Raw genomic sequence first — 27012 nt, 5'->3', positions numbered from 1 at the left:
ATTTAATAACTGATACCAAGAAACCGAACATGTATTCTCTTGAATTTGTCATAATTTCCAACTTTATAATTCATCATATCCTTTCCTAATCGGAACATCCATATACTTAGCTAATTCCCGGATCACTAAGGCACAATCACTCTTACCTGTTAGTAGCAAAAGAGTCATATCATTAACCAAGACTCCTAAATTTCAAATGTAACATTCTTTGATCAAGTGTTCCTCCTTTCACATGCTGCTTGAGAATGTTATCTTGGAATTGCTCGCATTCTCCTTCATTCTTATGAGTTTCTCTGCTATGTAATGACTTTTGCTTGGTACCTTAACTACTTGGTAACTTCAATACATGGATAATTTAAGTCATAATGATTACTCATTTAATACCTATCAGGGTAATTTGCAATGTATTTCATTGTGTGCAGCAGCTGAACTTCCAGGTCCACAACACCTCACCACATATTTCATCTTGTTAGCCTTAAATGCACTGCTACGTGGAACTTTATTACAGTTATTACCATGAGTTTCTGCTTTAACTGGACACAAATCACCTAATATCAGCAGTAATATCTTTCCATCTCTTCTGTCTATTCTGAAAATACCATACCTCTTATACTTGATTTCAGTTCTACACCTGACTAAGAGCTAGATTTCATCGATAACAACAATCTTAGGCCACATGTTCACTAAGGCAACAATAAGGTTGCACACCCTTTGGCAACTCCTATAGGTTAGGATGACCTCTCATTGTTTCTGCCTTTGTATCTCCACTACTGGGCCTGGCTCTCACTGACGAGACCTCAATAAAGGTCGAAACTGGTATGGGTAGTGGCCTTTGCCTTAATGCATAGCATTACACATATCCACAAGGAGATGTGCTTTGCATTATGGGAAATACTGAGATAGGAGTAATGAGAGCTTTCTCCACCCTTGCAATGAGTCGCCTGGTGTTGCACTACCTTACCCCAGTCCTGAAGATACTTTCAGGCACAAACTTTGTTTGCTTACACTTGGATAAAGGATTAAACCAAACTTATTAAGGCAACAAAGTTTACCCCTTTGTTCCTCTTGCCCCTGGCATTTATGTTTAGGACAGTCACTCCTTGGCTTTTTTGTACATTTACATCTGAAATCTGCAGCTCACACACACACCATATATATATATATATATATATATATATATATATATATATATATATATATCAGGGGCGAATATTCCTGGTGTGCTAGGTGTGCGGTGCTCATCCACGAAATAACAGTATCACCGATATTATATTTTTGCATTCATTCCTGTTAAAGACTTCCCTAATTGTTTGCAGACTTTGCTTGATTCCTAACATTAAACACAATATACTAATGCTTCATTTGCCCTCTTCATCAGAATAATGAAGCATTAGTGCTTCATGAAGAGGGCACTTTTCTACGTGTAAACATTGTCACATTCTCATTAATAACCCGGGTGTGCTTCAAAATGCATACACCTTTTGCACCCTTTGAAAATATGTAAAGAGGATGCAGCGGGTCAAATTCTTAGCATTGTAGTATTTTAAAACCGCTGAGAAGGTATGGCTAGATGAGCTAACATTTTGAGCTCACCTGGCATCTGTGATTGGTTATTTTGTCAACCAATCCAATTGAATGTTGTCACTTGTCATGAGTTGAGCACTTTCTGTATGATGGCTGTATTACAAACAGCTGTTACACATGTTTTCTGGAACTGAAAATTTGAAAGTGGATGTTAGAAGAAAAAAAACTAAATGTTTCTCTGGCTATGCAGTATAGCATCTGTTGAGGTTGCAAAGCTTTTTAACGGTATACGGGCATTTTTATTCTAGTCTTCGGAAACAACAGACAGTAAAAAAAAAAAAAATCTCTTCCTGAATAAAAATGAATATTCTGTGTATTATAAGACGTTGATCTACCAAAACAATACCAGCAGATGCGAGATTGATAAGACAGACGAACTGCTGATACTAAAAAAACAACTAATGAATGTAGGATTCCCGAAAGTGTGGATAATTCCGATAATGATCAGATGTTATGTACTCTGAGTCTCAGTAAACAAAAGAAAATTCTTGGCAAATGGAGCGAAATATACACAAACCAGAGAAATACACATAACATGGGCAACAAGTTTTATGAAATGATTGGCTGCTCCATCAAACCATATTTATTTCTGCTATACTCTGTCTCCTTGTAAGTTTTTTTTTAATTATGCCATCATAAATTCACTTATTCATATCTAGACTTTATAGGCTCGTGCTATTTGTTCTACCCAACAACTTATAGGACACACATATCACAAATGTTAATTATTAATAATTTGTTTAGTATTAATGAAAGTATTTCTACTCGCACTTATTCTTTCATTTCCTATTCTCATATGTCTTATAAATGATGGTTCACATATTTTCATCTTTGAGTATTTCAAATATTCCAACCAAATATAGCAGTTTCTCAACCTGTGGTCCACGACGATGGGACAGTTGGTCTGCAGGCAGACTTAAATTAATTAAATAAATATATATATTTTAATTATCCAAACAAATTAAATTTGAATAAGTAAAAATTATTGAAATCGAATGGAGACTTAAAAAACCAACAAATAGTGTCAGAATGTTCAAAGGTGGAAGCAATAAAACTAAATTGATGTTCACTTCGCCCCTCTTTTATTACTCGTCATTCGGGCACTACAATAATTTGTAGTGCAGAATGACGAATAATAAGAAGGGTGAAGTGAACAACAATACAGTTTTATTGCTTCCACCTTCCCTTGCTGTTTTGTCAGATTTGAAGTGAACATGTGTTTTCCACATTTCAACCAATTGCTTGTTTATTGATTTTTATTATTGATGGTTTCCCTTCTTCAACCAAGGCTCAGTATACCTTCAGAAGTGCTAATAGGACAGTCTACATGTCGCAGGTCGAATCAGAGGGTGCGTGAAGATTAAATTGTTGTGGGGCTAGCTTCATGAGTATGGGCAGATGATTGGAGAATAAAATATAAAAGTTTGCTGTGGGTATATGAATTGGGAATTGGGATATCAGCGGGACAGCGCTGATACCCATTCATTTGCCCACAGCACATCGGAAGCTGATACCTTTATTTGTTTAATAAAAAAATTAAAACTTTGTTCAGTGATGATACACTTTTAATCGTTTACTTCCAACTTTATGTTTCCATATGTATTTGTAGATATAGATAGATATAGATATATATATATAAAATGTTGTATATGTAAATATTGTATGCAAATATGTATATGTAAATATTGGTAATCCCCACATACATTTAAAAAAAAAATTAACATAACTTAGTGGTCCGTAGAATTTTGTTAGGCATTTACTGGTCCTTGGGCTTAGTAAGGTTGAGCAATGCTGAAATATAGCATTCTACTTCATTGTTTTCTAATAAATCCTAAAACAAACCAATTGTTCCCCCACTGCAGAAGTATTCAAAGTTATCCTGCAATTGCATTGGACCAATTAAGATGAGTGCTGATGCCCTATACACTCCCAAAACTTTCATACATCGATTAAAAATGTAATCATATGGTCATGTGCATCCACATAGGGGGGACAACAGGGAACTCCCCCGGGATCGAGTAAAAAAATTCCACAAATTATAATCATGAAAGTGATTGAGACATGTAACCTTACACCCTCGACCATGGGATGCTTTTTCTGTCTTAAAATTTTATTCTGTTTTGGCCCACGGCCAGGTAGCCATAGAACACATGTTTTATTGCAGCAATACAGCACATGTTTTTGGTTCATCTTTTTCTGATTTGTGAAAAAAATGAACTGTTGTGAACAGCGACCAGTGTTTGTTTGCCCTCTGTGTCTAGTGAATCACTGAGTGAAGTGGGAATTGTAAATTTATAGTGAAACAAATTTAAACAAAAATACATTTTTAAAAGGTAAGTGTATGTAATTTAATATTATTTTACTTGTTATGATTTTTTTTGCTTTTAAACTGAAATAATTTGATTTAGGATTTTGGATTAATTAGTTGATTTTTAATAAAATATGCAAGTCAATTTTTTTATATATGAAATTGTGCTAAAAATTGTATTAATTCTGAATACTTTTTTCCTGCAAGAATTAAAGATCATTAAAATCAATGTAAAATGAAAATAGTGTATTTATAGTTTACATCGACAAATAATTACATAAAAAATGCTAAAAGACGTTTATTGATGTAATTATAAAAATTTATTGATGTAATTATGTCTCTGAGCCCCCCCCCCCCCCCCGGAAAATTTTCTGTGGATGCCCATGCATACTGTCAAATTGACTTGAAATTTGTAGTGCGGATTGCATAACCCACACAACAGCACACCCAACCGAAATGGGCATGCGATGCCACTGATATTGATTATTAAAATATCGTGATATTTGTGTACCATACTTGCACATTCTCACCATCCATTTTCATGATTATCTGGTTTTCTTATTCTGCATTAGGTCTCACTCCAAGAAATTTCTCCAGGTTGCTGATGCCAAGATCCATTCAAGTGCAGGCTATCTCTTTTATTCAGGTCCTTTCTACTATCAGACTTACTCTACACATACAAAAACTTGTATTCATATTTACATAATCTGTCCATCGAATTCTTAGTAAATGCACTATCTTTCAGATGTGCTCTGGATGTAGTGGATTGTGATAATTTTGTTGCAGCCTTGTGTATTAAGGGAGCAATTTATTACTTAAGAGGAGAGATTATATATATATATATATATATATATATCTCAAAATGTGTGCACAAATAGGAAGTTCAGTGGCAAGAGCAGCATTTATTGGAAAAAAAATCTTTGGTTTTTTTAGGATAGGTTAGTTTGGTTAGGTCTAGGTTAGGTTTGGTCATACTGTGCTGTATCAAAGGTTACAGCAGTACATTAATCCGTGTGTAGAGGCTTAAGTGCTGTGAGGACATCATATTGGAGGCTTAATGGATTGTATACAGCACTCAAAGGATTAAAGTATTAAAAAATAATATTAAAAAAAAACAGGTCCTCCCCCTTTCCTCGGTCTTCTCTTCAGAAAGAGTTTAGAAATGCCATCACCATACCCTACATCCTTGGCACATCCTAAAAAATAGCCAAGATTTTAAAGTAAGCCTACACACACATTTAAGCCCCACTGCAAACTTGTTACCCTTATCCGCTCTACAAAAGATCAGCTCCCTCCTCTCTCAGTGCCTGGAGTCTATCAAGTACTCTGTTCCCGTACTTTGAACAGACAGGCAGATTAGCCACTATCCACCTGGAGGAACATAAGTCATACATCCACAAACATGACTATGGTCAGTCAAGCCTGGCTGACCATGTCTTGGATACAACCCACAGGATCTCATGGAAAAAAACCACCATGCTCCACCATAGCAAATTCAAAAAAGAGACTATTCTTAGAATCAGCAACAGCTCTCAGGAATCAACCAAATCTCAACAAATATGGTTGTATTAAGCTTCCTAAGATTAAATGCTTATCACCAGAGTTCCCACTTTATATTCCAGGCCACCTACAACCGCCATTAGAGGGTGCTCCACCTAGATAGGACTTTAGTGTTACCCCCGTGGTTGGGCTTAGTATTGTGTGTTATTTGTTTTTGTTACATTAATTTTTTTGTAATCCCTGAAGATGTCTCATTTACTGAGACGAAACATATAGGAAGTATTAAATTCTGTTTTAATCCTTTCTGAGAGTGCTGCATACAATTCATTAAGCCTCCAATATGATGAAGCAGTACATTAAGTTAAGCAATGCAGTAATAAATAGAATTTATAATCAAATGTGTTTGTATAAATTATTTCTTTATAAAAATTTAACATACAAGTTGTCATCTGATGACATCTGCCTGAGTATATGGCTCAGCAAATAAGAATGTGTAAGATGACTGACCCATGCAAAGCCTAAAAAGAACAACTTCCTCTTTTCTGTGTTGACCAGACTGTCAATTCTTAATCACATGTGCAATTTGTTTCAGTGCTTCCTGTCATGATGACTGCCATTGGGTAATTAGTAGGATAACACCTTTATAATTACTTCAGTCATTTTCATATTAAATTTTGATCTTATGAACAGTTTGTAGCCTGTATCTGGCTCTGTCAAACAGTATGTCACAAATGTAAGAGCTGATCTAGTAGCTGCAGTCTCATTTTCTTTAATTCCAACTGAACATCAATTTAAGGATCTTCATTTTGTACAACGGTCATAAAATTTACAAAACACTGGATGTGGATTATAGACAGGTGAGATCCTATAAAGAACTCAACAAGCCTGTATAAATTACTTATGGTTGCAGCTTTCTTTTTATGCGCAAATGCAAGCTGAATGGTCTCCAACTCTGCTGTATAATTAGTGCAATCAAGTGGGATCTGGTTTGATATAGTAATATCAGGAAACACAGCAGCAACACAGTCGATTGTGGTCTCAAATCTTCAACCATCAGGATAGATAGGCAAGAAATTAGAGTGGACTGCTCTGTGTGCTTTAAGCAATTTTAGGTAGATAAATGGAGCATGAGACTTCTCTAGTTGACAAAGTTGAGATGTTGCGGGAGGGAGGGCACACCTAGCATAAAGGAATGCTGTTATGTTTGCGAGTAATGTTGTCAACATTCATGCCAATAGCTTGCATAATCTCTTTACCATGCATACCAAAGAGATATGTGGCAGTCTGATTGGTGTCGATATTGAGTTTCCCAACATAGAAAAAAGATACTAGTCCATGTAGTATGTTCTTGAAGAGATTTTAGTTTTAGGGCATAGTTAAGAAAATACTGTTTCTAAGTTGATAGAGCTAGTTTATTTGCTTCAACATAAAGACTGAATCGGCAGTGCACGGAAGGTACCAGTAGATATCCATATATCCTGATTGATGAGATCTGCCCATTTTGTAGGCTACTCTGTCTTGCAGAACCATAGACTTGAAACCCATTATTCAGCTCTGAACATAAGTGCATAATAAAGACAAAGCAATGAAGATCAATATACATCCCATTCAGTAGATGATAGTGTGAAGATTAGATGCTCTTTTGCACTTTTAGTTGACAAATGTGTTCAAGGAATGAAAGTTTTCTGTCAAAGATGAGTTTCAAGAATTTAGCTTTTGTTGCTACTGGAATAACAGTCCTATACTTAGCTCAGGATCTGGAATCAAATAGTAAATACATCTACATATTGCAGCCATATCATTGGTTTGAGAGTACTTGGTTTTCTAAATGTTTTATGTAGTAACTGGCTAAGGCAAAGAAGAATCCATTGTTCTTCCATCTAGTTTATTTTACCTTTTCAATGAAATAGCTACAATAACATGTGCTGTAAACTTGGGTAAGTGATTGCATGTGCAGGGGATGATATTGGGACTGATCAAATCTGGGGTCTCTCTTAGCATTATATAAGTAATTATCAAAGCAAATTGTGTCTGAATTTTTAAGAATTTTTTTGAAGTAAATACTTTTAAAGTAAAGCAACTTTGTATGTTGGACTGCTATATATTAGCAATACTGGCATGGAATCTCAGGTTTGAATTTTTTGTGCTCCATGTATGTTAGCTGGTGGTTTTACATGATATGATTTAACATCTTGGACTAACATGATTTCTCCTCCCCCAGTAATGTAACAACTTTTCTTTTATATATTATAGGATCTTGATCTATAATATGGTATATGGAATGATCTTGTACATTATGCTTTTTTTTTGGTCATTCTATCTGATTTTCTCTCACTCTCTCGGATCTCCTCATGTCTGAGGTCCTTGTGATCTTTCTGATGATGCTTTGTCATCCCCCCCCCCTGTGCTTCTCTTATTGCTTGTTCTAGTTTAAGTCTGGTGATTCTTGATATTTGGTCAATCCACCTGTTGGGGATTTCCTCTTTTTTCTTTTCCCACACAGTTTACCCTGGATGATTATTTTTTCCAGGCAGTTGCTTTCCCTTCTACATATGTGTCAAAAATATTGCACTATTTTCTTGTCAATTATGTTTATCAGTCTTGTGTGGATATTCAGTTCTTCTAGGATACTTTTGTGTGTTCGTTTTTCTGTCCAAGGTACTATTAACAATATTCTCCAACACCAGAGCTGGAACATCTCAATTCTTCTTCTGTCATCTTTTGTTATTTTTTTATGAATCTATCTGATTCATAATAGTATATTACCTTTATCTGTTTTACTCATAAGTGGTCTTGTTATTGTATAATCTTTTTAAGGCTGGTATTTATGCTATAAAGTACGCTACAGAATTACAAATAAATGAGAAACCCCTAGGCTTATTTACAGTAAGCCTAGGTGTTTTTCATTTTATTTGACCTTTCAGTTATTCAAACTTGTAGTTCAGATAATTGAAGGATTGAAAGATAGTTATGTAGTGCTCTACCAGTCATTTGACATGCAAGCAGTTGTTTTGAAGGTTGGAGAAATGGCAGATTATTATATATGTTAGGACAAATTCTCTACCACAAGATCTAGCATTCCTAAACCTTAGGTATTTTCCATATAGTAACTGCATAATTCAATTCTTATATCCTACATGCCTTTTGTCCCTTCCAGCTGAAGTCCCATTCTTATTTGTCCAGTGCCCATTGAGCTAACTTGCAGATGCATGTTCATCTGTATCTCCCTTTTCATCCTTGGCTTATAACAGTTGACTGTATTTTGTCTTGTTGGCTTTTTTTTTTTTTTTGCCGAAATCAGATAGCTTCAAATGCACTTTTTTTTTTTGTATTAAACTCCCTCTTACTGAACTTTTGATTGCAGCAATATCCTCTCCTTTTCTACCATTGTTTTCTCTTTTCTTCCTAAAAAAGCAATAGCCAGAGCCATAGCTGGTGGGGGCAGAGGGGACCATCCACCCTGGGCGGCACTTTGAACCTTTTTGAACTTTTGCAGAATTCTAAAATACAGTCTCGAACTCATTTCTAAATATTGTAATACTATTGTGAATTTTCCCCACAATTGCTGTAAGTGTTGCTAGTTGTGAGAGGAGTTTTTCTAAATAAAATTAAGAATTACCTACATTACTATGAAATAGACTTTGCCAATGTCATCGATTTTGCTAACAGAAAAGCAGGAAAAATAAGATTTTAGAATGTTGAAATTGAAGTCTTACTTCAAAAATAAACATAGTGTTTTAATTTATTTCCCTATATGTTGTTTTGACTTTTTGTAGTATTTTTAGTGTGTGTTGAGAGGGACAGAAAAAGCTCTAGCTACACCACTGGCAATAACCCTTCCATTCTAATTATATTAATATAGAAATAACTGAAGTTATTATGAAGGTGTTATCCTACTAATACTATAATGGCCAGGGCATTTTTGTATGTCAGTCATGTTTTTAGGAGTGAAGCAGCTGATTGTTCTAAGTGGAAATTTTCCTGTAGAAGACTTATGAGCTAGCATTAATTACAATTTATTCAGGTCTTTCTATCTCAACATATGGAAATCTGGGGATGATAGCAGATAAGGATCCGGAATTTAGGGGGGGGGGGGACACATAGCCAAAATTGTGAAGACAACACGAAGGCTTCTGGGAATGATGTGAAGGACACCTACTTGTAGAAGTAGGGAGATTCTTGTTCCATTGTATAAGGCTTTGATTAAGCCACACATGAACTATTGTGCCAGATTTTGTCACCTGGTTTTCAGAAGAATGAAGAAATGTTGGAGTCCAGAGGCGACTGACTAAGGTAGTTTCTGACCTGGAATGTTGAGTATGAGGAAATATTGATAAGATGCAACTTGCAGAGTCTGGTGGACAGGAGGAGGAGGGGGAGATGTGATAGAGACCTACAAGTTATTAAGGGATTGATATAGGATCAGTGCTGGAGAGGTTCTACAGAAAATAGTGGGAGATCAGGGGGAGAACCAGAGACCATCCCTGGAAGCTGTATAAAGAGGGTGTGAGTAGGGGAGTGAGAAGCAGGTTTTTTTCATGCAGTGTTGTGAATGATTGGAATGCCTTGCCTTGAGAATGTGTGGTGTCTGGAGAGAATTTGAGTGTGTTTAAAGCACGGTATGATGAGCTGTGTGTTTGATAAAAGGACCTCCTAGATGAATCTTTGACTACATGAGGTCTTGGGTAATAATAATAATTTCATTTCAGTTGTTTGTAGTTTGTTTCCTGTTGTTAAACACAAAGACTCGCAACTGTATGTTAATGTTGGTATAAACACTGAACGGTACACTGCCATTTTGATATTCTGGGTAACTTCTTTCTTATCTAGGAGTGGGCCTTTCGTTGCATAGAATAGCTTTGTTCCCCTAGTTATCCTGTTGTTAATTTCTGTGTCTAGTCTACTATCTTCTTAATTTAAAGGAGTGAACTTGTTCCATTTGGTTCTCTATTTTTATTATGTGTTTTGATTGGATTCTAGATATGATCATTGTTTTATTTATATTTATGGTCATATTCCTTATCTTAGTTTCTTCATAACGTTGCATTACAAATTAAGCTGTATTTGTTAGAATCACTACACCATCCACAAAAGCGATGTGTGAAATCCTGGTTTCTTTCAGTTTCCTGTATCCTAGGCGGAACTTTTTTTTTGTTTGGCATGCGTTTAAAATTTCATCCATTCTATAATGAAAAGAGGGCTGAGGATACAGCCTTGCCTCATTCATACATTTGTTTCAAATTCTTTTGATTTATAATAACAGATTCTTACATAATTTTTATTACTTTTGTAGAGGTGTTGTGTGGCTGCTATTATCTTGTACCTTGTTTTTTTAATGTTTGCCATATTAAATGTCTGGGAACTTGGTCAAAGGCCTTTTTGAAATCTATAAAACATGCATGTAGTTCTTTTCCATATTCCAATGTTTTCTCTGATCTTTGTCTAAGACTGAAGATAAGATCCTGTGTGCTTCTATTTTCTCAAAAGTCATATTGCATTTCGTCCAGTGTATATCCTCTATTTGGTTCCTAAGTATCTCTTCTAAAATACGGGCATACAATTTTCCTGGAATGCTTAAAAGCGAAATCCCTCATTGGTTTTCACATTTACACTTATCTCCTTTCTTAAATATAGGGATTATTATTGCTACTTCTGAGTCTTTGGGAATAATTTTCTTTTTTCCATACAATATTGAATAAATGTAATAGAAATTTTATGGCTTTCGTTACTGAATTCTTTATCATTTCTGGTGTTATTTTGTCATGGTCTGCTGATTTGCCCAGTTTTGTTTTATTTATTACTAACAGTTCATTTACATAAATTTCCTCACTTTGAACTTCTATTTTGCTTGCATGCTTGCTCTTAGGGTTCTATTTTTTCCATGTCCTGCATCTTCCAATTTCAAAAATTTTATCAAACATTTATTTTTGATAAACTTTATGGGCATTCTTTCTCTGACCTCATTTTTCTTGAAACATTATAGAAGAGTTTTTGGTTTCCTTTAAAAGATAATTTTAATGGAAGATAAATAAAAGATTGTGTGGTCCCATGGTGTAATGGTTAGCACTCTGGACTTTGAATCCAGCGATCCGAGTTCAAATCTCGGTGGGACCTGTGAAATTATTGCCAGCAGTGCAAGGACCCCTGTGAAAAAAGGGTATATGTGGAACTACAAGGGGGGTGATTATGAAGAGCTCAGGAGACAGCTTGCAGGTGTAGCATGGAATGAGGAGTTAGCTGGAAAAGATATCAATGCAGCTTGGGGGATTTTCAAAAAATATTTAGTGGATGCAATGTCTAAATGTATACCACGGGTGAGAAGGTTAAATAAGTTAGGTGTGAGATGGATGAATAAAGAGATTAAGCATGCAATACAGAGAAAAAGGGCATTGTGGAGGCAGCATAAGAGAAGTGGAAGTAACCAATTTCATGAGTTCTACAAAGACCAGGCAAGGAGAGTGACTTGGTTGGTGAGAGTAGCTGAAGAGAGGTATGAACAGCAGTTAGCTAATGAAGCTAAAAAGAATCCTAGGGAGTTCTTTCGATATGTAGCCAGCAAAAGAAAGAATGATTATGGAAGGATGACATTGATTGGAGGAAATGGTATAAAGACAGCTGTTGCAGAATGTGTGGTGGAGATGCTTAATGAGCAGTTCATAAAGATCTTTCAATCTTGTGAATGTGACTTCATGGAGAGATTAAGAGCAGTTGATGATGGGGAGGAGAGACTGACTGTAAGTGAGCAAGAGGTGTTTGGGGAGTTGAGTAAACTAGATGTAAATAAGGCTGTGGGACTTGATAATATATCACCGCGTATTCTGAAGGAATGTGCCAGAGTGTTGACACCTGCCTTGACATATTTTTTTAATACTAGTCTTGCACTTGGTCAAGTCCCTAAAGAGTGGAAGGAGGGCAAGATTGTGCCACTTCTTAAAGGAGGTGATCGAACTCGAGCATCAAACTATAGGCCTATCTGTGTGTCAGGTGTTGTGGTTAAGTTGTTGGAGAAGCTTGTGAGAACTAGGATCCAGAGTTGGGTTGACAACAATGGTATAATCTTTGATGGACAGCATGGATTTGCTAAAGGGAGGTCGTGTTTTAGTAATCTACTTAATTATTACAATAAAGTGACTGCTTCCTTGGACAGAGGAGAAGGATACACAGTAATATACTTGGATTTCGCAAAAGCTTTTGATAGAGTACCTCATGATAAGTTGACAGTCAAACTAGAGCAGATGGGGTTGGATATTAGATTAGTGCATTGGATTGGAGACTGGCTATCTGATAGGTATCAACATGTTGTGTATGGGGGTGCAATATCCAGGAAAAGGAAAGTCACTAGTGGAGTGCCTCAGGGATCTGTTTTAGGGCCATTACTATTTAACTTGTATATTAATGATATTGGCGAAGATTTGGATGGAGATATTCAGTTGTTTGCAGATGATGAAAAGTTGGGACGAACCATAAAGAGTAGTGAAGATGTTGTGGCCTTGCAAGAAGACTTGAATAAATTGAGTGATTGGGCAAGCAAATGGGGATGCGAGTTCAATGTTGCAAAATGTAAGGTTTTAAAATTTGGAAAACAAAGATGGGATGCAGAATTTATGCTTGGTGAGAATATATTGTTGGAAGTAGAGGAAATAAGAGATCTCGGAGTGATAGTGGATAAGGATCTAAAATTTAGGGGACACATTGCCAAAATTGTGAAGACAACACAAAGACTTCCGGGAATGATGAGGAAGACACTGACGTGTAGAAGTAGGGAGATTCTTGTTCCATTGTATAAGGCTTTGATTAGGCCACACATGGACTATTGTGCCCAGATTTGGTCACCTGGTTTTCAGAAGGATGAAGAGATGTTGGAAAGGGTGCAAAGGCGACTGACTAAGGTAGTTTCTGACCTCTGGAATGTCGAGTATGAGGAAAGATTGAAAAGATGTAATTTGCAGAGTCTAGTGGAGAGAAGGAAGAGGGGAGATATGATAGAGACCTACAAGTTGGTAAGGGGTTGTTATAGGATCAATGGTGGAGAAGTTCTACAGAGAATAGTGGGAGATCAGGGGAGAACCAGAGGCCATACCTGGAAACTGTATAAAGAGGGTGTGAGTAGGGGAGTGAGAGGCAGGTTTTTTTCGTGCAGAGTTGTGAATGATTGGAATGCCTTGCCTGAGAGTGTGGTGTCTGCAAGGAGTTTGAATGTGTTTAAGATCCGGTATGATGAGATGTGTGTGAGATAAAAGGACCTCCTAGATGAGTCTTTGACTCCATGAGGTCTTGTTTTAATAATAATAATAAATTTAATAGAGTTTTTGGTTTCCTTTGTTCTAAAATATGTCCCAAGTCTTCCCAGCATTTTGTCTCTTATTTCACTAATGTTTTAACTATTTCTTTGGTTGTTATAGTCTATCAACCTGCAGCTTTGATGTTATCTCTTCCACAATTGCTTTTTCTTTTTAATTTCTTCTTTTAGTTCTTCAGTCCACCAGATGTTTTATGTTTCTTCTGTTTATTTTTTATTGATACACCACAAATTTCTTTGCTTGTTTCTAGAAGTGTTTTGATACCATAGACTTTCTACATCTTGGTCTTCATATATTTCTTTTTCTACTTCTTTCATCTTCTCTTCTATTTTACTTTTATACTCAATGGCTGTTTCTTCTTTCTTCTATTTGTATTACTAAATTATTTATAAGACAGATTTATTGTTCTTTCTCCATTATTATTATTATTCTGGATTATTTATCTCTGTGATCTCAACACTTGTTTCGTTTCCTCGTCTACATGATTCTCTACCATTAAGGTCTCCTAGTAGCATAATATGTCCTTGAACTTCTTCAATTGTTTTTTGTAAGAGTTCAAAGAATTCATCTTTAATTTCTTTATTAATATTATCATTTGGACCATATGCAACAATTACAGTGAATACTTGGTTATCTGATTTAAAATCTATAGTGATTGTCAACAACCTTTCATTTATTAGTTACCATTTAGTAATATATTCTTCGAGATCTGGTTTAATTATTATTCATGCTACCTCTTATTTTCCCCATTCTCTTGGGTTTATCCTTGAATATAAAAGTATATATATCCATCTTTCATTTTCTGGCAACCTTGACCTTCCTTTTTTTGTTTCTGACTGCTAGCAGATCCAATCTAGATTTTTTTTTAATTCATCTATTAATTCATTTTCTTTTTGATGTAAACTTTTAATGTTCCATGTTCTGTATCTCGTGTACCTTTTTCCTCACTTTGTCATTAACCGTTTAGTCAGTTCAGCTATCCCTTTTTATTTCTTTTAATGTATGAAATTTTAAGGTGTGTTGGGGGGGGGATTAGCCTTCAGCACTCAAGTCTGGTGGTGGGCTGCCCCCAGACTGGCCTATGAGAGAAGTACTATCCTGTTGGTCTACGGGAGGTATTTTATTTCCTTCCTACCCTTCATAGTAAACTATGACGAGCATTCCCCGATCAGCCACCGGGGGGGGGGGTATTGGTGACCTCCATAATTTTTGAGAAAAACAGAAGTGAGAGCAATTGGATGATAGTTTTTTTGGTTGACTTTTATCACCTTTCTTTGGGATGGGCACTGAATGTAAACATGTTTCCATGTTGTCAAGTAAACTCCAGTTGAATAGGATAGATTGAAGATGCGATACAGGATAGGTGTTAGTTCTGGGACATAATTCTTTAACACAATATGTTGGATACCGTCAGGACCAGATATTTTGTGTTCGGGTTAAGGATTCTTTGGATTTCTTTTTGTCGAAAGACTGGGTGACATGAAGAGTGCCGTTCTTTGTGCAGTGGATGGAACTTTGTCCAGGTCATCAATGCAGGAATTGGAAGAGAAGAATGATGCAAGTAAGTTGGCCTTATCTTTTGGTGAGGTGACTATAGTACCATTGTGATATGAGAGTAGTGGAAACCTGGGTGGACAGAAGTTGCACCCAATGACCTTGGCAATTGACCAGAAAGGAGTGACTGCCATTTGGTCAGGAGGTGAGTTTGCAGAATGTGGCCCTTTCAAAATCTGACTTCAACTTGGTGAAGATTCTTTTACAATTATTGCAGGCTGCAGTGTATATAGGCAGAGAAAGCAGCTGGAGTTTTGTTCTTGAGGCATTTGTGGTAAGCAGAGGTTTTTTCTTTTACAGCATTGGCACACTTTTTTAAGAAGTAAGCCTTCATTCCTGTGAGGATAATTTCTATTATTTGGTCTGAGCAGGTGTTTGGATCAGAAGAATGGCAGCAGTATTCAGACCATGGGAAGGAGGAATAGAAGTAATGGAGATCCTCCCAGTTGGCACCCTTATAGTGCTAAAGGACTCAAGATTAGTGGATGTAGTTTTTTCTGCAGCAAATGAGACATATGAGATTGGGTCTGAGTTTCCAAGAGAACTGAGACAACAGTATACCTGGAAGGGGGGCTTATTAGGAAGAGGGGTCAAGTGTGTTGGCAGATTGGAGGGGATTTTCTAGTATTCTGGTAGGAAGATTGATGATCTGAGAAAGCCATTGCTAATAGCGAACACCTCAGTATCCCTCCCTGCTTGATCAATGAAACTGGAGAAGGAGAGCCAATGTGAGTTGTGGACATTGAAAGTTGAACTTTAGAGAAAGTTGAAAAAGTTGGAGTGGTTGGTGGGGTTTGGAGAGCATTAGAGAGAACATACAAAAATGGCAGGTTGATTTGGCAGAGAAATTTTGAGCCAGAGCAGACAAGTAGTGGGGATTCAAGGATTTGCAGTCTCTGGCATGGTATATTGTTCTTACGAATGCATAAGCACCACCCTTGTGGCAGAAAGAGCTGTGTAATATGTAGTTTGGGTAGTTGACAGTGGCAGTAAGGTTACCAGTTGGGGTTCTGAAAGGAACAGTACTGGTTCAGATGACTGTAGGTGGTTGTGCACATCATTTATAGTGAATGTTGAAGTGGATGTGGAAACTTTTTTGTTTTGCAAAAATTTAGTGTTGGTTAGATTTCAGTTGCCTTTCATAATTTTTTTGGGTTTAATTTTTGATATTTTTTGGATTCTTTGAACTATTCTGTATGGGAGTTTTTGAGATCTGCAGTAAAAACATATTTCTTTCTTTCTGTTGTGGCTCATTGTATTTGGTGAGGAAGAGATAAAAAAGGAAGTTGGGCATGCAGTGAGAGGTGACACTTGCAAACATACTGCCCACACAGAGTGGAGTTGGTCTCCTGTCCATATGTGGCCTTGACAGTTCCCCCTGCAGCCACAGTGTTTGGTCTCCCTCCACTCACAAACTGGCAAGATATGTGGTTTCAGGATTTTTTTGCTAGCTGAGAAGTCTCCAGGTTTGTTACCACCTGGTTCGGTCCTGTGTACTAATCAGTGGGGGGGGTTCCCTATAGTGAGATTGGTATGTCTTTGAGGGGTATCACTCACTGCATGTGGGGGGGAGAGAGAATGTGTGTGTGTGTGGGGGGGGAGACAAACTAGAATCCTTGTTCTAGCAACCAAACATGGCTGTAGCAGCTTCAGGTCTCTAATAGGCAAGATGGTGGTATTTCACTGGGTGATGAAAGACATCTACCATTTAGAGGTTAAATTGGCATTTCCTCCAGCTAGGGAGGATATGCCTTTGCGATGGCAATGCTCGCCAAGTTTGCCAGAGCCCCATTTCTGGAAACTATACTACTGGAACATGGGAAAGACTTAATTGTGAGAGGCTATATATTATGCATCTATAGCTATTGAGTAGCCCAGTTATATGCACAATTAATCACTTAAAAAAAAAACTGAGTTTTCAGATCTTGTATGTTCTAATGTTCTTTTATTCCTGATGATGCTGTCAGCCAATTGACGGTGAAGTCTAATGGAATTTTTCAAAATATATACGTTTAACCCACATTGTTTATTTGTATAATCTTACATCTATCATTACATTATCTTTGTCCAATGAAATCAGTTGGTTTTGTAACCATCACCAACTTGCTTGCTTCTCCTATCCAAAGCATCAATCACTCTTATTTTCTCTCAAGGAAAATAAACTTTTATCTTTATTTACCATCATTTATTTTTCAGCTTTTATCTTCTGTAGTGCTGATTGAAAGGCCTCTCTCCTATAATGTAATTTCCATCCCATACAGAACCGGTTTGTCATTCTCCTCTTTCTCCTGTGTTCATCTGATTATTTTTCATTCTTCCATTTATATCTGCTACCAATTCAATTTCATTCTAATCTCCTCATTTTTCATATTCAGCGACTCAGTTTTTAATTATTATATTCCATTCACTCCATATGCACTCTTGCATTTTGCAGTTCTTTTATATCGACAATCAAGTTCACTTAAGTCTGTTCTGCATCATCTCACTTTTGTTGGATTCTGAATGAAGAGAATTGGAGATTATTAATAATTCATTCAGAGTCCAACATAATCTGCCATTCCCTGAGCCAAATTTGCTAATCAGACTAATAATCTCTTATTAATAGTATGCTGTTCATATGATTTCTTTCAAGTTATGTTTATTAATATTTATTTGTTCATTTATTATTTTGAGATGAAGTGCAGTTGTGAAAACTGTATTAAATATCGCTTGTATTACTATGAAATTAATATTACTAAAACAGAGATAAAAACTGTAAAATATGCAATCTTATTATGCTATTAGTAAAATGTAATATATCCAAGTAATTCTTCAAAATAAGATTTGATTGGTTGTTGTGAGAAATTGTTATTTTTAGCCAGCACGTGCTTTAACGTGAGTTACTGTACAGTGTGCAAGAAGCCAATTTGATATCAACAAAAACCAGTTAGAACCAGATTTTGGTGGGAAAGGAGAGTAGGATGTGATGTGTAAGAGATGAAAAAGAAGACAGTAATAAGCAGGAGAGAAATAACCTGGGGTTGAACGGAGTAGGAAGGACTGGGAACCCCTCTGTATTTTGACTTATCTTCCTTTGAGTTCTTATTCTTTTATAAAATTCCTATTGCCTTGCAGTAGGATAGCGTAGGATGAAAGGATAATAAGAATGAGTAAGAAATATTGAAAGTTAGGCAATTATGAGCAAGAAGATAAATTCTCCCGAGTTAACTAATCAGTTACTGAAACCCAGAATTCTATAATGCTTGTGTGCTCTCAAAGTGAAACTATTCAAGAACCAAGGAGTGTTTCTACGATTCTCCATAATGAGGAAGCTATACTGTTTATACTGGCAAGGATATCTTTTCTATGCCTCGTGTGAAGTAGTGAAGCTTGTTTCTGGAGAACATGATATAGTTCATATTGCTGAAATTAACAGTTCAAGATTGAATGTGCGATATAGTGAAACATTTCCTCGTGAACACAATATATATGAAGTATTTCTGGATTAATAGTTCATATTTGAATGTGTGATATAGTGAAGCCTGTTACGTGAGAATGCAATGTAAAATTGAAATTGGATTTTCTGAGTACTATTGTATTAAAGTGATAAAACTTGGAAGTTTCTAAATGAATGACTGACGACTTGTACTTGGTGATTGTTCTGAATAGTTATGCTGAATAAATATTTTAAGTACATTAAATGATGAACGTGTGGATAGACTTGTGTTCGTCGTACATGTTGTTTATTTTTTAACGGTATATATTAGAACACAGAAAAATAAGTAATTAATTTATTGCTGATATTTCACTGGTGTTATAACCAGCATCATCAGAGCACAAAAACAGTTTGTCACAATACGTGAGACTATAACAACATGGTGTAATCAACGGACTAGTTAAACAAAATTGTAGCAGCAACACAAAGACTAAAGTCCTGATTTTGGCACCCTCTGAGAGAGAGAGAAAAAAAAATTGCAGCACATAAGACTAGAGTCCTAAACAGAGGAAAAAAAAAAAGCCGGTACTAGTTTTTTCTTCAGATGACTGTCTCTCAGATTTTAGGCAAATTTATACAGCCATATTTATTGAGATTTGGAGTGTGTTTCAGGGCTTCTGTTGCCTCTAAGAACAATCTCTCTGACTTGTAAGAGCTTCTGTGCAGTACTTTTGTGTTCCAGTTGATGCTGTGTGCAGGGGTATCCAAAGCATGGTCTGCTAGGCCCGATTTGCCATAGTGATAATGCCGGATGTATCTTTGGTGTAGAAAGTATTTTACCTTGGGTATAATAAATGTTAAAAAAGTACCATTTTAAAGCAATTTAAAAAAAAGTACTGAACAAAGTAAGCTATTTTAAACCTGGTTTTACTCCATTTGCCAAGTAAGCAAACAGACAAACAATTCAAGTTTGTGCCTACATGTATTGGAAGTCTAGCTGACCCTCAAAGTAGTGCAAGACCATGGCAACTCCCACTGATGAGACCTCAACAAAGGTCGAAACTGGTCTGGGTAGTGGCCCCTTGCCTTTAATACAAAACATCATACATCTCCTCCAGGAGATGTGCTTTGCATTAAGGGTAAATATTAAGATTAGTGATCAGAGCTTATTCTACTTTTACCAAGAGTTGCCTTGGTCTTGCACTACTTTGAGGGTCAGCTAGACTTCCAATATGTGCAGGCGCAAGCTTGACTTGTTTGTCTGTTTGCTTACTTGGGAAATGGAGTAAAACCAGGTTTAAAATAGCTTGGTATTTTTTAACACGTATCTTTGGTGTTCGCTGTTGCGGATGTTCACAGTTCTTCCTGTTTGACCGTAGTAGGCTTGATTACATGATCAGGGTACTTCGTAGACTCCTGGATGTGATAAAGGGGGAATGCTATCCTTGGGTGAGCGGATAAGGGTTGCTAATTTGCCACACAGTCTGAATGTGGTGCGTAGTTCATGTTTATTAAGAATTCTTGAAATCTTTTTGATGTGCCTTGAACGTATCGGATGGTGACTGTTTTGTTTGTAGTTCACTGTGGTGGATAGTGGGAGGGGTTTCTTAAGAGCATTTAGTATTTTGTTTATCTTATGGGGATTATAGCTATTGGCCAAGTGAGCAAGTAAGTGAGTAAGTGCGTAAGTGAGCCAGTTCAGCAGCAAGAGCATTGTCATTGGAACAGATTGCTCTCGCTCTGTAGGTTAGCGTTTTTAAAATGCCATATTGTTGAGAAGGGTGATGCTGTGATTATTTGTGTAAATATCTCCCTGTATGTGTGGGTTTTCTAAAAACTGAAAATGATAAGGAACCATCTGGAAGACGTGTGATAACTGTATCCAGGAAGGGCAGACAGTTATTAGCTTCCAGTTCCATTGTAAAGTGGATTTTTGGATGTTGGCTATTTAAATGCGCTAAGAATGTTTCCAATGTCTCTGGGCCATGTGGCCAAATAGCAAGTACATCGTCAACATAGCGTAGCCGAAGTGTTGGTTTGAGAGTGGCTGTATTGATTGCTAGTTTTTCCAGGTGTTCTATGTAAAAGTTGGCTGGGGAAGGGGGGATCCCATGGCTGTCCCATCTAATTGTTTATATATTTTCCCTTTCCATGTGAAATATCCTGCATGTATTGTGAATTTGAATAGTTCAAATATATCAGGGGGGAAGTGTGACTTCAGTAGATTGAGGGTTTCTATTAGTGGTACATTTGTGAATAGTGAGCTGAGAATAGTGATTTGTGAAATGAGCGAGTGTAGAGCTATTACGTGAACAGATTAATGCCACTCGTCTGGAATTAGCAAAATCAAATTCAACCATCAACGCACTATGTGAATCACTAGATAATATTCTGAATATGGAACTATGGTAGATCGTAGATAACATCACCGATGCAACGGCTAAAAAAGAATTCAACATAGTCAAAAACCGGCGCCAAAATAAGTTTGAAAATCTCCAACAATGCAACACTATACAACGACTGCAATTACAACAGGACCTCATCATCATGAATTTATCGTCGCTCACCTTACGCAAAGAAGCTACTAGTGCTTTAAGTCGAGGTCACAATTTTGCCATGACTCCCAAACAAGTTTCACAAGCCGAAATAATGGCGTCCATCGAACGTGGAATATACGACCTGCCTCCAACAACAGCCAACAACATATGTTTAGATGTGGCCAACATCCTAATCAAGTCTAAGCCTCCCAAAAATAATATTCTGCATAAGGAAATCATTGCTGTAAAAGAGCTACAGAATAATAGCCAGGTTATCATAACAAAAGCAGACAAAGGAAATGCAACCGTGGTGATGGACACAACAGAATATGAAAACAAAATGTACACACTGTTACAAGATCAGTCAACATACAAAATTATAGATCGCAATCCCACCAACACACAAAAGAATAAGGCACGTAAATTATTGAAAAAAGTCGCTTCCTGGCCCAAGGACACAGTAAACAAACTCGAGCCCTTCCATGTTAAAACACCTAAGATTTATGGAGTACCAAAAATTCACAAACAAGGTACACTCTTATGCCCAATTGTGGACAATATAAATAGTCCCACATACAAACTGCTAGACATTTAGCTAAGCTACTAGCCACTCTCACAAACAATTCTCCCTCCTTTGTCAAAAATTCAGCCCACCTAAAAAGCATCTTACAACACCATACCCTAAAAAGCTCAGACTTAATAGTAAGCTTTGATATCACCTCACTATTCACAAATCTATCACTAATAGAAACCCTCAATCTACTGAAGTCACACTTCCGCCCTGATATATTTGAACTATTCAAATTCACAATACATGCAGGATATTCCACATGGAAAGGGGAAAATATACAAACAAATAGATAGGACAGCCATGAGCTCCCCCCTCCCCAGCCAACTTTTACATAGAACACCTGGAAAAACTAGCTATCAATACAGCCACTCTCATACCAACACTTCGGCTATGCTATGTTGACGATGTACTTGCTATTTGGCCACATGGCCCAGAGATATTGGAAACATTCTTAGCGCATTTAAATAGCCAGCATCCAAAAATCCACTTTACAATGGAACTGGAAGCTAATAACTGTCTGCCCTTCCTGGATACAGTTATCACACGTCTTCCAGATGGTTCCTTATCATTTTCAGTTTTTAGAAAACCCACACATACAGGGAGATATTTACACAAATAATCACACCATCACCCTTCTCAACAATATGGCATTTTAAAAACGCTAACCTACAGAGCGAGAGCAATCTGTTCCAATGACAATGCTCTTGCTGCTGAACTGGCTCACTTACGCAACACCTTCTTGGCCAATGGCTATAATCCCCATAAGATAAACAAAATACTAAATGCTTCTAAAAAACCCCTCCCACTATCCACCACAGAGAACTACAACAAAACAGTCACCATCCGATACGTTAAAGGCACATCCAAAAAGATTTCAAGAATTCTTAATAAACATGAATTATGCACCACATTCAGGCCGTGTGGCAAATTAGCAACCCTTATCCGCTCACCTAAGGACAGCATTCCCCCTCTATCATATCCAGGAGTCTATGAAGTACCCTGCTCATGTAATCAAGCCTACTACAGTCAAACAGGAACTGTGAACATCAGCAAACACCAAAGATACATCTGGCATTATCACTATGGCAAGTCGGACCTAGCAGACCATGCTTTGGATACCCCTGCACACAGCATCAACTGGAAGAACACAAAAGTACTGCACAGAAGCTCTTACAAGTCAGAGAGATTGTTCTTAGAGGCAACAGAAGCCCTGAAACATACTCCAAATCTCAACAAATATGGCTGTATAAATTTGCCTAAAATCTCGGAGACAGTCATCTGAAGAAAAAACTAGTACCGGCTTTTTTTTTCTCTGTTTAGGACTCTAGTATTATGTGATAGCTGCAATTTTTTTTTTTCTCAGATAGAGGGTGCCAAAATCAGGACTCTAGTCTTTGTATTGCTGCTTTGTTTAACTAGTCCATTGATTACACCATGTTGTTATAGTCTCGCATATTGTGACAAACCAAACCGTGTTTTTGTGCTCTGAAGATGCTGGTTATAACACCAGCGAAATATCAGCAATAAGTTAATAAATTATGTACTTATTTTTATTTTTCTGTGTTCTAATATATACTATTAAAAAATAAATAACATTAAACGATAGCTTTGTTTAGAGTGAAATTGTGTTTGGAATCTTTGATAATAAGAGTGGAATTTATATGCATAAATTGTAATCGTAAATGATATACTCACCTGAGTAATTTGCTAATGTCTTAATGAGAATTTATTCATTCTTAATTGTATTACCCCTACTAGAAATGCTTGTTTTAATGTGAATTTATGTGTTAAAGCATTAAATATTTTTATTTGGGTTGAATCTTGTTTGTCTGATTTCTTTCATTGCACCGCTCATTGAAATAATTCGAATCTTAGAGGGAACCCTATATTTAATAAGAAGAATTTCGGCCTGAATAAAGTTGATAACTATATGGTACTAACTGATGGTTGATTTCACAACATTGCTTGTGCGAATTAGAACATAAGAGTGGCACAGTTAAAAAAAATAAATTTTCTGTGTTTGAATGTGAAGTCAGTCAACAGCTATATTATACAACGGAGTAGAATGTAGGATCCAACACTTTCCCTTCTGTTTGTATAATATTCTAAATTCCTAGCTTGCCACAGAGAATTGATGCCTAGTAGGAGCAACCTCTTTCTGTAGTTAGTGAACAGAATTTAGTTTATTCATCATTGTTGTTAGCTTAATATTTCAGCATCTATGTTTAGGCCATCTTCAGGATATATTACAATATATTATATATCCTGAAGATGGCTTAAACATAGCGGCTGAAATGTTAAGTATATTTTTAGCAAATAATTCTCTCAAGACAGTATAATCTGTAAACCATTTACAATATTGTCCATAGTTGGATTGGAACATCCATTAATTATATTCATTCAGTATTATTTTAGGAGAAGGTTAGTGATGAAGAGGATGGATGACTTAAACACTGACGGTTGTGATTGTTCTGTATAAGTTATGTCTCTTACGAGGGTGGTCTGAAAAGTTGTTGGCCTAAATGAAAAAAGAATTTATAATTTCAAAATTATTTTTGTTTTTCAACATAATCTCCCTTAAGACTAATACATTTATTTCAGCAATGCTCCAGTGCTATTATCCCGTCCCTGTAGTGGTCCTCAGTAAGATCTGCAAAATACCCCTCTACAGCTGTAATCACTCTTGATTTGAAGAAAAACGCTGACCAAGAGATAGAAGTTAGAAGATGAGGAAGAGATAAAAGTCAGAGGGAGCCAAATCTGGGGAATAGGGTGGATGTTCCAACAATCCATAGTGCAGATCCCTTAATTTTCCTGTTGCCAAAAATACTTTTGTAGGCAGGTGAATTGTCGTGATGAAAGATGATTTTTTTTCTTCTGCAAACCTTTTCTTTCCTCACAAATTCGTCTAGTCTGGTTAAAAGATCAGAATAATATTCCCCGGTTATTGCTTTACCCTTTTCAAGATAATTAATAAACAAAATGCCGTTAGCATCCTAAAACACTGATACCATAACCTTTCCTGCTGATGGAACTGACTTTGTCATCTTTGGCACTGAACAACTGACTTCTGTCCATGTTTTGACTACTGTTTGGATTCTGGTGTAATGGTGAATCCAAGTCTAATCCATAGTAATAAATCAATGCACAAAATCAGTTTTATTGTTAAAACGCCCCAAGCACTGTTCAGAGAGATTGTCATGCGAGTGCTGGTTTTGATCTGCTGTGAGCAAGCTCAGCACCCATCTTGCACAAAGCTTTTTCATTTGTAATTGTTTATGCAAAATATATCCTACACGTTCTTTTGAAATGCCTATAGTCTCAGCAATTTCACACACTTTGACTTGCCGGTCATCCACTACCATATCGTGCACTCGATCAATGATTTCTGGTGGTGTTACACTTTTTGGACGTCCTTCACATGGATCATCTTCAAGGCTGGTACGGCCATGTTTAAACTCAGATGCCCATTTCTTAATTGTCGAAATTGAATTAGAAGAGTTTCCATAAACTTTTATGAACTTCGAATGAATTTCTTTTGGCATTAAACCTTCTTTTACAAAGAATTTTATAACCGCACAATACTCAATTTTATCCATTTCAAAGGATACAGACAACACTTTTGCTTCAGACAGCTGTATAAAACAAATTACTTGATAGAATGACTTGCAATTTCACATGAATGCTCATGATAGATCTACCAACTTAGGAAAAAAATCATGCATTGCGCCCTTCGATTAGAAAAGGCCTAAGTTCGATTCTCGTCATGATGGGAGGAATCTTTATATGGACTTTTTCAATTGGAGGCGAGTTAGCCGATCTCATACGGAGGTAGCAGGGTTTTTCCTCCGGGAAACTCTGGTTTTTCATCCCACATACAGACAAATCGGCTCTTTAGAACACGCGCAATTTACAGACAAAAATACTAGATGTGGTGGTGGTGGGCAGTAGATGGCGTTGATGTAGGTGATTGGTAGTAGAGGTTTGGTGTAGTAGTGGAGATGAAGTGTTGTATATTAGGTGTCCTCCCCCAATGAGTCTTCGGACTCCTTGGAGGTGTCACGAATAATAATAATCTATGGTCGAGGCCGAGAACTTTTCAGACCACCTTCATATGTGAATTCGACCCACAGAAAGTAAATCTATCATACCAGATTATAAAAACCTTAACTCACTCATTAGTACCATGAGTGGATTAATGGTTTGATAATCTTCTAGTTTCATAATCTCTAGAGATCACTGAACCTTTTAAAACCACTTCAGGCTACTAGTAAATAGGTTGGTCTTAATACACTGGGGGCAAATTACCAATTTTACAAACATCTGTACCTCCTTGGGATTCAAGATAAGCATGTTGGTTGATGAGCAGAAATGCTATCCATCTGACAAGATGGTTGCACTCATTAATTTCAGAGTAATGAGTTAATAGTGACAATTGTGTAAAATTGCAGAATTGGATTTAAGTGTTTTTTTGTGGCCTAACTGATGTGTAGCTTCATTACATTTGCAGTATGATCAATTTGTATATCCTGAAACTATGAAGTGTAGCTTCATAATTTTCAGAGGACAGGTTATTTTTTGGAGGATAGGTGAGTGAGCAGCAAATGTATCCAATTTCATTTTTTTTTTAATTGAATAGAATTAAATTTCCATTCTTAGTGCTGAATTCCATTCTATATTTCTACCTCAAGTCATCACAGGAAGTCTACTGTATCTCATATTATCCTTTAAATTCATTCAGCAGTAGACTTGCTATTTTTTCTGGGAATATATCTTCTGCTTCTTGGCCATGTCAGATATGACTTTTAAGGTACATCTTACTGTATCAGTTCACCTAGATCTTGATTTTCCTATACATCTTTTCTTGCCATTCTGTTCTGTTTACATTACTATACCATCTGAGAGTGGGTTTTTTAATCTGCAAAACAGGTCATAAGAATACACTCAATTTACAAACATATGCTGGTCTCATAGCCTTATTGCTTTGGCCATAACAAGCAACTAACCACTCGAGATTACCTCTGCTCATCTCAAGTGGTTGGTTGATAAGATACTGCCATTAGTGCCATCTGATTATTCCCCTAACCTTTTTCATCAATCTCCAGTCTTTGAAGTGTTCGGTTCGAACACTTGTATACAGCTAGTTTAGTGTTTAGACTAATTTATCTTATTCCATATAAATTTATTCAGCTGACTTCCTCTCATACTAGCTTAGTTCTGTTCTCTATTTCCATATTTAATTT

The 27012-nt window shown here is 36.6% G+C and overlaps 1 protein-coding gene and 1 non-coding gene across 7 annotated transcripts in view; both read left to right on the top strand.

Annotated features, from left to right (window-relative positions):
* LOC150109418 (basement membrane-specific heparan sulfate proteoglycan core protein-like) overlaps window positions 1-27012 on the top strand; it is a 1783738-nt gene that overhangs the window by 327766 nt on the left and 1428960 nt on the right. The window lies entirely within an intron of this gene.
* Window positions 11435-11506, top strand: TRNAQ-UUG (transfer RNA glutamine (anticodon UUG)). Its single transcript has one exon. It is a non-coding gene; the product is annotated as a tRNA-Gln (tRNA).

Source organism: Typopeltis vanoorti, chromosome 2 (assembly GCF_054136105.1).
Source record: "Typopeltis vanoorti isolate ZY-2024b chromosome 2, IOZ_Tvanoo_1.0, whole genome shotgun sequence".
In the NCBI taxonomy this organism is placed as follows: Eukaryota; Metazoa; Arthropoda; class Arachnida; order Uropygi; family Thelyphonidae; genus Typopeltis; species Typopeltis vanoorti.
This window is presented reverse-complemented; position numbering and strand designations above follow the sequence as displayed.